General features: G+C 45.8%; 1 long non-coding RNA gene across 1 annotated transcript in view; it reads left to right on the top strand.

Moving 5' to 3' along the window:
• The first annotated feature begins 8,867 nt into the window (after positions 1–8,867).
• The window catches only part of LOC132012546 (uncharacterized), a 17,811-nt gene continuing 14,679 nt past the window's right edge, over positions 8,868–11,999 (top strand). Inside the window, exon 1 of the long non-coding RNA XR_009402624.1 lies at positions 8,868–9,068. This is a non-coding gene — a long non-coding RNA (uncharacterized LOC132012546). The remainder of the gene's footprint in view (positions 9,069–11,999) is intronic.

Raw genomic sequence — 11,999 nt, 5'->3', positions numbered from 1 at the left:
CTTTCTCTTCCCCTAGGATCCTCTGTTTTGTTTCTTGAAGTCCACATATGAGTGAGATCATAGGATATTTGCCCAGACAGGTGTTTTGACAACAGTTCACAAGATCCTTGTGTGGGGGGAGATGGAGACAACCGCCTTCCTCCCTTAACTACTGCGAACATCTGACTCCTGGTGATGACGGATTTTGGGCGTGGGCAACTTTGTCCGTTTTGACCTCATGCTGGTACAGCACAAGCTTGCCTCACCTCCTGCTTCTTTGAGATCTCGGGTCCCACTGGTCCCTGCTCACAAGCCCCACTGACGCCCGTATGGTGCTAGCTTCTTCCATATTCATGTCCACAGTCTACACCACAGCCCAGGAAGAAAAACGAGAGTTCAGTACATCCCAGACCATTCACTCGCCTAATTTTATTTCTTTCTCAAAGGGTTTCTTGGCCTGGGGAAGGCTGAGAAGAGACATTTCCTCAGCATTCTTACTGCATCACACTGAGGGGCAGGGACCATGTGTCCCGCCTTGCGTAAGGGCCGAGAATACGACATTTGTGAGTTACACCTAACTTGGAGAAAGTCTCAGGCTGTCAGGGAGACAGCCTCTGGAAGATACAATGACAGCAGGCAGCAGTAAGCGTTAGGTGGGCAGTGCCATGATAGAGATAGAATAGGGCCAGTTCAAGACTGGGAGTCAGACTTCCCCGGGTTTGGATCCTGGGTCTGTCCTCTAACAGTTGGGCATTTCTGAGTGCCAGTTTCTTTGTCTGTAAAATGGACATAATTATGCCTGCCTTGCTGGATGCCAATCAGAAATGATATCACTATGGAAATCAATGAACATTACCCAAATAACAAACAGAACTTGCCATAGCAGGGGAGCTGGCCACCATCACTCCCTTTGTAGGGACTCATAAGCAGGCAGGGGAGGGGAGAGAGGGAAAGGCTTCAGGGGCGCTCTGATTGGAGGCTGTTGCCATGGGGAGTCGGAGCAGGCTAACTAGAGGCAGGGCCTCTTCTGTGATTGGTTTGGGGAACATCTTTGGTTTTTCTCTGATTGGTCCTGAGTTAGAAGCGGAGCAAAAATCGGGGAAGCTGGCAGTCAGCGCCTGAGTCTAGCGGGTCCGAGTTCTACGGTCAGATATGGTGTAGCCACTGTCCTCCTGTAAATTCAGTCGTTCGTCATACATTCGAATCTTGTCACATGGTGTATGACATACACAGATATTAGTACGTGGTAATCATCATTATTATAATTCACCATGATTAGAGTTGACTCTGAAATTGTAATTGGGCCACACATTAGTGGAAGCTTCCCAACAGCTGTTCTCCCTGGACTGGTCAGGTCCAGTCAGGAAAAGAGAAACCATAGCATTATTTTAACAGAGATAATTTAACCTGAGAAATGCGTTGCAGGGATCGTAAGACTGAAAAAGCACAACCCCCAACTCCTGGCAGACTGGTGCGAGCACACCTGAGGGGGCACCCCAGGGCTAGTTCCAGGAGAGTGGAAGATTCTGGGAGCTGGAACCAGCTGCTCCTGAAGGCAGCGCTGCTGTGGGTGAAGAGGCATTATCCCAGTGATGCTGGTCAAAACAGCAAGCAAACAAGGATGGAAGCTGCCTCTGCCTCCCTCCTCTTTCTTTCCTGTTGGCCATAATTCACAGGGATCCTCTGGCAAAGGAGAGATGAGGCTACAGGGCCTGGGACACAGCAACACACAGAAGAGAGTGTGCTGTGGGCTTGGAACTGAACAATGGCTGGTAGCCAGCAGACGTCCTTCTTTGGGAGTCACAGAAACATAGTTTTGTTCAGGTATACGGTGGCTAAATTCTTTGGGGAAATGTAGGCACCACATGTATGCTTTTCCCCAGGTCTGCAAGCCTTTGTTTTCAAAACGGAAAAGCAGCCCATTGAAACAGATGATGAGTTAGTAACTCCCAGTTTTGATCATTTCCTGCCCACTCACTGATTTCTCCCATTAACCCTGAGTTTGGAGACGTGTGGACCTGGAGAGATGGAGGAAACCCCCGAGCCTCCCCTTCCACAGTGACGTGGCAAGCCCTGCTTCCTCTCTTCTAGCCACAAGCAAGAGGTTCCCGGAGAAAGGCCCAGTCCTTTCCCTAAAGCGGGCAGTGGTGGGGGTTGGGGGGGATTCAGGGCTCAGGGTCATCTTCCCATTGTACGTAGTCAGGCTCTTCAGGAGACTGCCAGGCTGGGGATTTGACCCATTCCCTTCTCAGATAAGGCCCGGCTCTACCTTTCGTCCAAAAGCAACTCCCTGTACTAGAGATGATGCCAGGCATCAAGAAAGCCAAAATGAATCAAACATGATCCCTTCCCTAGAGGAGTTTCTGTCTAGTGGACAGAGACTGCAACCAATCAGGGTAACATAATGTGAGTATAAAACAGAAGGCACCGGTGCCGTGGACTCACTGACGTCCAGCTCCATCAGTGAAGGTCTTTGGAGACTTTTCCAAGGAAGTGGCATTTGCCTTGAGCCATGAAATCGTGGCTCAGTCGGTTAAGCGTCTTCCTTCGGCTCTGGTCATGATTCCAGGGTCCTGGGTTGGAGTCCCGCATCGGGCTCTCTGCTCAATGAGGAGCCTGCTTCTCCCTCTCCCTCTCCTACTGCTGCTCCCCTTGCTTGTGCTCTCGCTCTCTAATTAATACAATCTTTAAAAAAAGAGAGAGAGAGAAATAGAAATCTTCCCCAGGAAGGTGGACAACTGAGAAATTTCCAGGAGGCAGGGTGAGTAGGACAAAGCCCTGGGCTGATGAAGGCACAGGGCTAGAGAGGGAACAGCTCCTCAAGAACATGAGATGCCACCTTGCAGAGACAGTGGGAAGCTTGGGCAGGGACATGGCCCTGGCTTCAATCAGATAACTCATTTGAGCAGCTGTGCACGGGCTAGATGGGGAAAAGGAGCCCGCAAAACTGCAGGCCGAAAAGCTGCCGGGCCATCAAGCTCATGGCGGCTTTAAAGGTGAGGGAGAGACTTTCTCAGGTTCCCTCAGCCCAAGAGTGATTCAGAGCAGGTGACTCAAATCAGCATAGGTGGGAGAATGGTGGCCCAGCTTCTGCCTGCAGCTCCTGTCCAGTGAGGCAGCTGGTAGACCCGGAAAGATCAGGTCCCAAACACTGATGGGCACGCTGGGAGCAAATGGGGAAAGTGGAAGCCAGCAAGGCTGGGGGAAGAAGGGAGTCCTCTTATAAAACATGAGCGCAGGGTTACCTGGGTGGCTCAAGCAGTTCAGCGTCTGCCTTTGGCTCAGTCCGTGATCTCAGGGTTTGGGGATTGAGCCCCTGCTCAGTAAGGAATCTGCTTCTCCCTCTCCCACTGCCCCTCCCCACTGCTCGTGCTTGCTCTCTCTCTCAAATAAATAATTTTTAAAATCTTAAAAAAAAAAAAACAAAACGTGTGGAGTGCCTGGGTGTCTCAGTGGGTTAAGCCTCTGCCTTCAGCTCAGGCCATGATCTCAGGATCCTGGGATCGAGCCCCACATCAGGCTCTCTGCTCAGCGGGGAGCCTGCTTCCCCCTCTCACCCTCCCAGCTCCGTGTTCTCTCTTTCTCTCACTGTCTCTCAAATAAATAAAATCTTAAAAAAAAATTTTTAAATAAAAAAATAAGACGTGTGTGCAGGCAAGTGATGACTAGGAGCAGAAGTTGTCTCTTGGCTTTCCGAATGGAGAGGATGGGTCAACATTGAGGGGAGAACATTTAACTTCAGGAAACTGAGGAAGGAATGAGGGGTAGGGGCCAAAATGTTTCCAATTTTTTTGTTGTTGTTAATGCAAGTGAGAGGGATATGGAAATTGTGAAGGCGGGAGAAGGAGCAATTTTTAGCACCAGCTGCTGGTATCTGAATAATGGGTTGCCTTTTTTGGTTCCTATCCATGCTGCCGGTGTCCTGTAATGGAGCCAAACTCATCACCGTGACTTCAGATGAGGATATCAAAGCGACAGGGAAGGGAACCACAGAGAAATGAGGGGTAGTGGATCAAGGACAATTTGATAGCTGGTAATAATTTTCATTGCGACAATAATCACAATAGCCCTCCATATTTTACATATTCCTCTTTGGAACTGGGCTACTAACTCACTCCTGGCAGTTAGTATAACACTCTGGAAAGCAATATGATAATATGTTGCAAATCCCAGTGCCAGCAATCTATCCTAAGGAGATGTACGTTTTTAAAGCAAAAAGCCCCCGGAAGTCCATTACGGTGTTGTCTGTGCTAACCAAAAATAGTGAAAACATAAAACTCCTACAGAAGGAAATTGCTTGGTAAATGATGCTATGATGACTCAGTGAACTATTGTAAGCCTATTAAAATGTAAATTACAATTATACCGGTGGGGGAGACATGGAAACATGTTTGATACAATAAGTGGGAGTAGAGAGAGCAGAGTACAAAACATTTTGTACACTTTAACACAAATATGTGCATTTAATCATGCATCAGTAAGACTGGGAGGTAATCTGAAGAAATGAGAGGAAGTACTGTAGGAAACAGCACTTGCACAGGGTCAGTCCTGTGATGTACTAGCCCGTGACCGTGGGTAATGTCTGCAACTTCTCTTAGCTTATTTCCTTGTCTATAAAATGAGGGTGGGGGGAATGGGTGTCCTAAAAATACCTATCACAAGGAGTTACAGGCATCCAAATGAGATAATGCATATAAAACTTTTGGCTCTTGCGAGCAGTCAGTAAGGGGTGGCTATTACTAGGAACACTTTTTGTTTTAAATATATTATCGATATAGATTGCCTCGGTATGTTAAAATAGGCACAAGCAATAAGTTATCAACCTTTTAAGGAATGAAATAGACCTAAGCAGGATTCAACAAAACAGTGAGAAGAAAATGTGAGGTGTTGGGTTCTCTGTTTTGTCTTCGTGGCTTTGCTTCCGCTTGATCCTTGCATTTTAGCCCAAATGACATGGGACCAATCCTGGGTGTGAAACCAAGGCAATAAATACCCAAACAAGAAACTCTTACTCAATGCCATAGCTAGGATTTTTTGCTTCTTTCCTGCCCCTACTGTTCGGAGCACAGATTTAAACAAGTTAATCTCATCTGCTCTCCTTCCCAAATGGTAGATGCATCGGGGATCAGCCAGACAGCTGTGGGGGGAGGGCACAGGCTGGGTGGGGATTGCTCCCAAACTAGATTCCTGACATGCGAGCTTTGTAATACTGGGCAAAGGAGGAGAAGAGACTGGCAGTCATTTCCGAGCGACCTGCTGGGGGTTGTCACTGAACTTGAGACTTAGGGAGTCATGACTTCATCAGGGTTTTGGTAGCTGATTACTACACCATTTCTCTTCCATTTATTCCATAAGAAACATGTTTGGAGGTTCCTACCAAGACAGTCTGAGCAAACATTAGCTGTCAGGTGATCGTCCTGTTCATGCCCAGCTTCTGGAAAAAAAAAAAAAAATGCCACTGGCTTGTCTTATGTCTCTGTTTCTCTCATCACCACAAAAGATTTTAAACTCCTGAAATATAGAGTTGGCCTCATCTTCAGCTGTGTACATCACTGACTGCTTTGTGCACAATCGTGGGATCGATTCGCTGCTCTAAACCTGACCAGGGGCTCCATCTGCACCATGAACAAGAGACTGCTGCTTCCCAGCATTAGGTTTCCTGAGAACAGGCTGGACAAGTCCCTAGGACACCAGACCCCTACAGGCAGAACCCAGAGGAGCCCAGATACCTGCTGCTCCCTGCACAATTTCCAGAAGCCAGGAGGCTTAAGACTCCCATCCAGCAATTACACTGCTTGGAACCTTTGTTCAAAAATACCCACCAGTGGAAAAAAAAAATCCATCAATATTCCCAGAGATGTTCACCTCACATTATTTTATTATTTTTTTCTTTTCTCTCTTTTTAAAGATTTTATTCGTTAGAGAAAGAGAGCGCACAAACAGGGGGAGCGGCAGGCAGAGGGAGAAGCAGACTCCCTGCTGAGCAAGGAGCCCAGCGCAGGACTCCACCCTGGGATCATGACCTGAGCCAAAGGCAGATGCTTAACGGACTGAACCTCCCATGTGTCCCTATTATTTTATTTTCTGTAAAGATTTTATTTATTCATGTGAGAGAAGAAAGAGAGAAAAAGTACACAAGCTGGGGGGAGGGAGAGAGGGAGAGGCAGACTCCCTGCTGAGCAAGGATTTCCCCACAACGAGGGGCTTGATCCCTGAACCCTGAGATCATGACGTGAGCTGAGGGCAGATGCTTAACCAACTGAGCCACCAAGCACGCCACCTGGCATTATTTTAATAACAAACGGCAGGAAATGATCCAAATGACCATAAATAGAAGATTCATTAACTGAGTTATATACAACAATAATAAAATTAAGCAAAAAGGCATCTCCACTCTTGCTATGGAAAGATATTCTAGATACATAGGTTAGTGAGAAAATACTAATATGTTGAGAAACTTCTGATAAAATGTGATAGATTAAGCACTCGTGCTAGTGCCCCTCTGTCCAGAACTGAAGTAACAGTGAGAGTATGAAAATGCACAAAACCACGATACGAAAAAGAATAGAAAAGGAAAGGACAGAATAAAACTTTGGAAACTGGACAGTTGATGGCTGATCTCATGTGCCAGGTAAAGCGAAATCTTATTCTTATAGTGGAGAAGCCCAGGAATAAGGGCATGCATGTTATGGAGCTCCAGAATATTCCAAAGTGGCCAGCACAAGTTCCCTCTATCGGAGGTGGGGAGGTGTCCAGGGTGCTCTAGAAATTGAAAGTCTACCTAAGAAGCAGATAGACACCGGATTCCTACCTCAACTCCACTGTGCTGGCAACTTCCCCTCTACCAGCCAGCAGAAGCCTCAAGGTTTGCTTTCTGAAGAGGTTGAACCAGAGACATTCTAGGATTGGGGATACCAGGCTTCACTGAGGCAGGAGAACCACACTGCTAATGGGGATTGTTACTAAAATAGTGAGATCCCTGGCCCCCTTCTCCCACTTGATGCCCAGGTTGCTGAGAGCCAGGGTTACACATCTATGTAGAATGTTGGAAGATTTTTCTCTTTAGAAACTGAGCTGCTCAAAGAACAAGATCCCCTGGTCCTTACTGAGGTCATCCCCTGTGATACCACCCAGCCAGATTATCCTACACAGCTCACCAGCCAGCAAGTCCAGCTCGTCCCCATAAAGCTGGCCAGTTGCTCCCTCTGTGCCTCATTTTCGAATGGACAGAACTGGCAAAGCTCACCAAACATCTTAGGAAAGCTTCTAACAGGAAAGACAGAAACCCAAACAAATATGAGGAAGAATAATGTGAAAGCTTGGTTTATCATTCAGCAAATATTTACCCCTTCTCCCTTCCGGCGTGGAAAAATGTATGACCCAATTCCGGTGTGTTAGATTTGGTTACATAATCTGCTTTGATCAATGAAGTGTCTGTGGATGGGATGTAAGCAAAGGATTGAAATGAGTTTTTATGCTGACATTTGCCTTCTTAAGCCTTTACCATCCACATGAGAACGTATCCTCCATAGCTGGTTGGTCCCAGAGGAGTGAGAAACGTACACCAGAGACACAACAGCCGACCCACAGGCCTGCCATAGGAGGACCCACGAGTGAGAAATGAGTGCCTTCGTATAACCCAGTGAGCTGGGGATGCTCGTTATGTGGCACTCTTGTGCCCCTAGCGAACTGATACGAGCAAGAAGAACTTGGAGAAAACAGAACAAGCCAGGAGCGGGAGAAAATGCGTGAAAAATTTAGGAGCAGGTGAGTAGAGGGGCTAAACGATACACTTGAAGAACAGCCTCGGAGAATACAACAACAGCTAAAACAAAACAAAAGGCAGCAAACAGCAGAGAAAAGGGGGGAATAAAAAAAAATAGTTCTAGAGGTATAATATCCAAATAACAGGCATTGGAGAAAGAGAAAACGGAAGGAAACAATCAAAGGAATACTTCTAGAAAATTCTCCAGAATTGCGGGTCATGAGTCTCCACTCTGAAAGTGTGGTGTAATGAGTGAAAGAAGACTGCCGGCAGGATGCAACAGAGTGTAATTTCAGGACACTGCAGGTGAAGAGAGCATTGCAAAAGCTCCTTGATGGGAAAGGTGCTCACATGTAAAAGATAAGCTATCAGAACGCCACTAGAATTCTCAACAGTAAGTAAGGAAGTAAGAAAACATTTGCTCAATGCTTTAAAAATCACAAAAGCAGGGCTGCCTGGGTGGCTCAGTGCATCAAGCCTCTCTGCCTTCAGCTCAGGTCATGATCTCAGGGTCCTGGGATTGAGTCTCACAGCAGGCTCTCTGCTCAGCAGGGAGCCTGTTTCCCCTCTCTCTCTGCCTGCTTGTGACCTCTCTCTCTCTCTCTGTCAAATAAATAAATAAAATCTAAAAAAAAAAAAAATCACAAAAGCAAAATTCCTTCTGATCTATACTTCTATATTCAGGAAAACTATCAGGGAATAAGGTCATGCAAGTTTTAGTTGTACCCGATCTCCAAATAATTTATACCATGTGCACCTCTTGCAGAAAGCTGCTAGAGGATGTTTTCCATCAAAACAAGGGAATAAACCAACAAAGAGACAGACATGGAACCTAGTAAATGGAGGATACAATATAGAGAGGAAGGATGGAGGAGCCCGAAGCTAGGACACCAGGAGGAACAGGAAACAGAGGTATTACCTGATGTAAATGAGTACAAGAAGAAGAGAGTCATACTGCCGGCTGAGAGTCTGGGAGTGAATTAATGCCAGGAACTTAGAAAACTATGCAGAGGAAGAAGTGAGAATATTATTGAAATTCAAGCAAAACTGAAATTGTACAGAAAATAGATAAGTACAAGCCCAGTGCCCTGCACAGCTCTGTGAACAAGAATTTCATGGTCATCACAGAGTGAACAGTACACTGTAATCTAATCAAGATTGTAAGTGTGTTTTGTTTGGCTGTAGAACAAAGAGGAAGGAGCTATGTGTGCATATATGCATCCATGTCGGGGGTTAGGGAAGAGTGCCAGATAACCAGACAGTCCTGTTCCCAGTGGGAAGTCAATGGAAAATATCCACAACCGAAAATCAAGAAAAAGGACAGGTAAGTTATCTAGAAACATGGAAACAAGCAGCTAAGAGAGCCTAAAGTGAATGGCCTTGGGAAGTGGGAATGGGGAGTTGGGAGGAAGTGGGGCAGGGAATTGTTTCTCTTACAAGCCTTGTAGAACAATTTGACTTTTCGAGCTATACATGTTTGCTTAAAAACTTAAAAATAAAGGGATGCCTGAGTGGCTCAGTAAGCAACTGCCTTTGGCTCAGGTCATGATCCCAGGGTCCTAGGATTGAGTCCCGTATCAAGCACCTTGCTCAGTGGGAAGCCTGTTTCTCTCTCTCCCTCTGCTTGCTGCTCTGCTTGCTTGTGCTCTCTTTCTCTCCATCAAACAAATGAAATCTTAGGGAAAAAAAACCTTAAAAATATCATTTAAAAGGCATAAATTAATTTCAAATGTAATTAAATGAAAAATTTAATTAAGAAAGCAACCTGTCTTCATATGTTTACTTACATATCACTTGATGTGTTGCTTGTACATAACATGGGTATTTCTAACTACAGAGATTTCACAGTTACTGTTTGCCAATCAGGTGAGATATTTTTATTTCCAAAAGTGTATTATTACTTTGTGAGCATCATGATTACCCTTGGAGGCTAAAGTCCTTGACAGAACAACTTTGGGGAAACAGGATACTCAGATAGTCCCAGAGTGTCACATCACAATCATTAAATACAAAGAGAGAAGGATAGTTTTAATACAGAAAAGTCTGGCAGACATTGCCTTAACCAAAAGATCCAATTTAACATGACCAGTAATGGGAAAAAGAGCCTCATCTGGTCCCAGCATGATCCCTGAGAATACAGCATCATATATATAGCATTCCTATGAAAAATATTTGACTTGGGGACACCTAGGTGGCTCAGCTGATTAAGCATCTGCTTTTGGCTCAGGTCATGATCTCAGGGTCCTGGGATTGAGTCCCACATTGGGCTCCTTGCTCAGCAGGGAGCCTGCTTCTCCTGTCTGCAGCTCCCCCTGCTTGTGCTCTCTTTTTCTGACAAATCAATAAAATCTAAAAAAACCCCAAAGGTTTAATCTGCATGCATCACGAGGTAACAATCAAACAAAACCGTACTGAGAGACATGGCATAAAACAACTAGACTTAGTACTTCAACAATTCCAATGTCACAAAAGACAAAAAGAAGTGGAGGAACCTTCTAGATTAAGAGATGCTAAAGAGATAGTATCACTAAATGCAAGGTGTGATTCCAGACTGGACTGACAGAGAGAGAGAGAAAAAAGCTGAAAGTATATTTTGAGGATAATTGAAAAGCTGAACATAAACTATGTATCAGATCATCGCTTTCTGTCAATGTAAATTTCTTAAATAGATAATTTTAATATGGTTACCTAGGAGAATGTCCTTAGGCCTTAAGAGATATGTGTGTAAATATTTCTAGGAAAATGTGTTGCATGAATACATTAGTATCCTTGTTTCAAGCAATAAAGAAGTCTGTAGAATAAAGAGTGTTAACTCATTCTATATATGACCACCGTCCATTGAGCCCTTATTATGCGCCAGCTGCTGCTGTGGGCACTGGGGATACAAGGGACCAATGTTCTCATTCCACCCACTTTCTAGTACCTCTTTCCTTCTGTGGAAATTGCCCTTGGCTGCAGAGAACTGCTGGCTCAAAGTCATGTCTCCTTGACCATAGGCCGCCCACCAGTGTCAGGTCTGTATGGAGTACAGAAGCTGAGCCCTAACCCCCGGCCCAGAATCCCAGTTGAGGACAATTGTAAAGGGCCAGGTCAGTTCTAGAGCTGCCTGAGGCCCATAGGGCTATGGTGTGGTGGCTCAGCATTTCCCTCTACCCCCTCCTGCTTCCCTTACAGGTGCTGTTTCGGAAAGCAACCCCAGTTAACCTCCCTCTGAGAGTCTGTTTCCTGGGGAACCTGACCTAAGATGCTAACCAAATTACTGTGCAAATTAGAAAGCATGAAGAAGCAAATATGAGATGTGATGGGGTCGGGGGACAGTGCGGGGAAGGACCAGGTGGATGCAGGCTCCAGGCTGTCCGGCCAAGCGCAAGAAACTGTGAGCCGCAAGCAAAACCCCAAATATTTTTGCTCCAATTATAATCTTATGTTCCTTCCCAGCCTTTGCAAAATTTTCAAATAGGAAATATTTAACTACTGTCATTAGGCTGTCTTTTCGCTTCACTTTTACGATTTTTTTGCTTGGCTGGAGAGAGAAAGCCGGAGGCAAATGCTCAGATTCAAGCTTAAGGGGAAAAAAAGGCAAGATATCCCTTGCCCACTGCTCCCCCTCAACATCTCCTCCTCTTCCTATTTTTAAGTAAGAGGACAAAGCAGGCCAGCCTTGGCGCGCGTGGTTATTGATAATGGGTCTGTGAAAAGACCACCCATCCACCCTCTCTCCAGGGCCGGCTTTGTATCTAAAAAAAAAATAAGCCAATTAAATGAGAGCTGGAACACAGTGAGTGGCAGCCCTGGCTCTCTCCATCTCCATAATGACCACGCCTGGGGCACTAGAGAGAAAATGGAGAGTCCCTTGTAAGGGAAGACATGTCTCTCCTTAGAGCAGGTTATTATGCTTCCGTGATGGTTATGGGCAGAAGGAAACAGGGATGCTAATAATCCCGTGGTAGTCAGGTCCTCTCAGCTGGGTGCCTCTGCATCTTGGTGAAAGGGAGATCCTAGATTTGCAGACCCATTGTGATTCCTAATCCCCCAGCAGGGCCCCACATTAGCATCAAGGTGCTGATAGGTTTGTCCCTTTTTTTGGGACAGAGATAGTGAGAGAGAGCACAAGCAGGGAGGAGCAGACTCCCTGCTGGGCAGGGAGCTGCTGCTGCTGCTGCTGCTGCTGCTGCTGCTGATGATGATGGTGGTGATGATGATGATGATGATGATGGTGATGATGGTGATGGTGATGATGATGATGGTGATGATG

Source organism: Mustela nigripes, chromosome 1, assembly GCF_022355385.1.
Source record: "Mustela nigripes isolate SB6536 chromosome 1, MUSNIG.SB6536, whole genome shotgun sequence".
Classification (NCBI taxonomy): domain Eukaryota; kingdom Metazoa; phylum Chordata; class Mammalia; order Carnivora; family Mustelidae; genus Mustela; species Mustela nigripes.
The sequence above is the reverse complement of the archived record's forward strand: the minus strand, read 5'-3'. Positions and strand labels throughout refer to the sequence as shown.